The sequence below is a fragment of the Myotis davidii genome, unplaced genomic scaffold (genome assembly GCF_000327345.1).
Source record: "Myotis davidii unplaced genomic scaffold, ASM32734v1 scaffold296, whole genome shotgun sequence".
Taxonomy (NCBI): Eukaryota; Metazoa; Chordata; class Mammalia; order Chiroptera; family Vespertilionidae; genus Myotis; species Myotis davidii.
Window position 1 is genome coordinate 1,256,215 of NW_006288889.1, and position 4,428 is coordinate 1,260,642.

Genomic DNA, 4,428 nt, shown 5'->3' on the forward strand with positions numbered 1-4,428 from the left:
CTTGTGGCCCTCAAGTGAGTTCTTTTCATGTCGATCTCTCTCTAATTCTCTGAGCACAGCCAGGAAATGTTCTTTACTTTTAAGTGTCCATGTAATTGGATGGGGCCCACCTGGCTAACCCAAGATAATCTTCACATCTCCAAGTGTGTGTGTGTGTGTGTGACATGCCCTTGAGTGGGCTCCGACTCCTGACTCCTGATGACCCTACAAATGAGTGCTGTCCACATGCCCTCTTCTCAGCAGCCCTGCTCAGCCCCGGAGACTCATACCTGTGGCTTTTTTTATGGAGCCCATCCATCTCACACTTGGACTTTCCCTTTTCCTCCTCCCTTCTGTTTCACCCAGCAGATTGTCTTTTCCAAAGAACCCTCCTTCTCATGATGTGCCCCAAGAAGGAAAGTTTCAGTTTTGTCATTTTCGCCTCCAGAGAGGTTTCAGCCTTCATTTGCTTTAGCTCTCATTCACCTTCCTGGCAGCTCACAGTACCTGTAGAGCTCTCCCACCACACCATATTTTAAGTGAATTTTTTTTGTCTGTCTTTTCACTGAAGTATTTAATTCTATGTTCCCCCAGGGGAACTGACCTTATTTCTCTGGTAGTCAACTTTCTTTTCTACATAGCATTAGAATCTTACATCTTTTGCCCTCACTTCCTTGGGAGAATTTCACTGAAGTACAGGTCTAGCTCATCATCCCTTTCTTTCCTTTTCTCTTTAACACCCTGCAGAAAACCTGTTGCCAGAAAGCTTTGCCTGTTCTTCAAGCTTCCTTCCGCACTAACTCTCAGGCACCAGCCCAGCTCACAGGGCCTAACCGTGGGAGGTCAGTGGTGTGCTGTGTTCCCCGTGGGCACACATTCTATTAAGTCAGTTCTCTGGAAAGCCTACTTTACAGAATTCACAAAATCAGTCACAACTTAAATACTTTACCAGCAGCCAAAGCCAGAAGGCGTTAACAACAATCTTTGAAGCGTGTTTGGGTAGAGGGTTGGTACAGAAAAGAATTTAAAAAAAAAACCACACTGAAATATTTTGAAGGTGTTTATGTTTGCTATTACAAGTCTTTTTCTTCAAGGTAACTGCTTTGTATATGGTTGAAACTCTAAAATTATGCCAATTGAAACGTAAAATAGTCAGAATTGTCTACCCCATTCTAATCTGAGTAAAGCTTATTACAACTGCTTTTACCCGTGACTGATGATCGCTGTGTAGTCACTATGGCCCACGTGATCTCGATTAAATCGCTTCAGTGCAGGTCTCCTCTCCTGAATGTACACTCACATGATTCCCCTTGGCTGGCATCTGCTCCTTTGACTCCTCCCACCCCCAGTCAGGAGATAGTGTCTGCTCCAAACACATAACATTATCAACTTGAAGGGCTGCAATTGATTGAATATTTTGACAAATATACCTCTCTAATTCCTGAAGCCATATGGGTGTGCAGCATGCCATATGGAATACAGTACTCTGCTTCGTGAAATGATCCAAAAGCATTTTTTTATTAGTGGTTATTCTCTTGAACTGAAAACTGATTAGATTTTGAATATTCCATCACTGAGGACAGCCTACTAGCCAACTATGTGTTCTTAGCAGCATCTTTAGTGTGGAAGGGTATTGCTGAAGTGGAAGTCCTTGAGAGTGATCACTACATTTTTAAATTTTTCAGGAAAATGGCTACTTCTATTAGGACTCTTTTTGCAGAAAGCAATAGAAAACTTCAATTACTGGCTCAACGGTGAGGAAAGTGGTGTTACCGTGGACAGCAAGCAGCCCAGCCCCACGGAGAAAGGGCTGGCGGGCCAGAGGCTCGGTGGGTCGCGGAGAGCAGCATCTCTCCGTCTCGTTCTGTCCTTCTGCCTCTCTGCTCCGTGGAACCTCCAGCTGGCTGCCCTCAGGGCCACAAAATGGCTGCATCGACCTGGACATGACTTTCGCATGCCAGTGTCCAGTGGAAGCGGATAAATACTCTCCTCCTCAGCATCTCCTTTGTCAGAAGAGGTCTTTTCTCACAACTCATTCTGTCATGTCACAGGCAGGTTCCAACACGAGCACGTGCGAGGGAAATGGGGTTTCGGGAACTGATTTGATGAAGCTGTGACTGTAGAGAAAGACAGAGACCCCGAATCAAGGTGCTGCTCTCTTAGAAAGGAAGGCAGAGGGGCCTAGACAGAAAGCTCTGCCACCTACAAGACTTGCTGCTCTTATACTTTTCATATTTAGAATTGATTTGGTCAGACCACCTCCACCAAAACAACTAGTTAAACTCTTTTACCTGGAGTAAATAAGTAGAATCACAGCCAAAGACCATCAGAAAACTTTAATTGAAACTTGAAGTTCAGTCTTGGGTATTAGTTGAAATTGACTTTTCAAGGGCTATAATACCTACTTTTTAGAGAACATTTTACTGAAAATAAAAGATATGTAGGATTGATTTTCTCCTTCATTACCAATGGCTATAGGAGTGTTTACAGATTACAGAGTTACTAATCTGTAATTTGTAATTCTTTTTCCATCTGTAAAATAGCATACTTTTTGAACATATGAGACCGTCCATGTGGCTGAAGACAGGAACTTCTAGTCCCTCTAACAGAATTCTGATTTTTTTTTAACATTTGGGACATTTTTTAAACATTTAACATAATGGCCTGGGGTCTGGGAACCCTAATATCTGCACAGGTTCACTCTCTGACTCACTGGGCACTAACAACTTTGCTATTTGGGACTCAGAGTTCAGTCCACAAGGTGGGGGTGAGGCGTGGGAGTGGCACTCAGTGATTTCTAAACTCCAGTTCAACTCTATAATTCTGTGATCCTCATTTGAGTTAAAATAAATTGAATCTCCCAAAAGGTCAAATGGAAGCAAATCAGGGTGCCCACCAAAGCTCAAAGCCAAGATAATTACTGATTTTAATACTTTGACTATAATGTCTATGCAAATATGAATATAAGTCCAATTTTCAGTAAAGTGCACTTGGATTTGATAGAGTCCAATCTAGAATGGCTTTATCAGGCCCTTCTTTGCTGAAATGTTCAAAAGTTGTTGTTGTTGTTGTTGTTGTTGTGTGTGTGTGTGTGTGTGTGTGTGTGTGTTTTAGTTAACTTCTTTGTTATAGACATTATCTGACCTTATTCTTGGTTACAAAGTACTCACTGGTAAGAAGTCTAGGTTTTAGGGGTAAATTATACATAAAAGTAAGCCTTCAGAGTTTAGCTTTCCTTGTCTAAGACTGAATAAAACTTCAACCTCCAAATCTGAAGTAACAAACAGAACGTTTTATGTCAGTGTGTGTGGATGAGAAGGAGGCTGCACTGTTTACAACCTATTTATATATGTCATCTGCTCTCTTTTTGTTCAGAATTCATTTTGATTCATCTCGTATCATGTACAGAAATTCTTTTATCCCATTAACACCTTTTCTTTCAGAAATCTGTAAATGAGCATAATTAAGAAACATTTTCAAGCACTGGTTTCTGAAATATTCATTATTAACCTACTGGCTACACTTGTCCCTTTTTAGATTTGTATAATTAACTAAGTATCTCTCTTTTAATACATAATCTTTGAAATGCAGTATTAATGTTATTCAGGTTTTGACTTGTCCATTTCTTCCTTCTGCATTTAAAGGAGATGATTCTGTTCATCAGCATCTCTCTCACCTTTTAATTTCCTAGGCGAGTTGGAGTGATTGAGGACAGTGAGAAGTTGTGCCATTTTTCTATTTAGCTAGAAAAGAACATGACAATACACTTAGAAAAACATGAGGAGAGGAGTGTATTAAATACCATCGTTTCAGAGTAGAATCATATAGGACGCATAGTCCAGGGGTAGTTCCAGGTACTCATGGGGACAAGTTAGTGCCAGGCCCAAATAATCTAAGACTGCTGACTTTTTTTTGAGTATTTATTTATTTTTAATTATTCAATTTATTGGGTGCCATTGGTTAAAAAAATTATACAGGTTTCAGTTATACCATTTTATAATACACTAGAGGCCCAGTGCACAGGATTCTTGCACTGGTGGGGGGGGTGGCTTGTGGGGATCGGCCTGCTGTGGGAGCAGCTGCTCATCCCAGTCAGCCGAGCAGCGCTCCCACTGTGAGAGTTCACTGACCACCAGGGGGGCAGCTCCTGCGTTGAGCATCTGCCCCATGCTGGTCAGTGTGCGTCATAGCGACTGATCGACCGGTCATTCTGGTCGTTCGGCCTTTTAGTCGCTGGGCTTTTATTATATAGGACTAGAGGCCCAGTGCACGGATTCATGCACTGGTGGAGTCCCTCAGCCTGGCCTGTGCCCTCTTGCAATATGGGACCCCTCAGGGGATGTCAGACTGCCAGTTTTGGCCCGATCCCTGCAAGCCAACATCCCCCGAGGGATATAGTAGTGCAAGAAGTAGCAGGTGGCTGGGAAGGGGCCCACGCCCAGGCCGGGT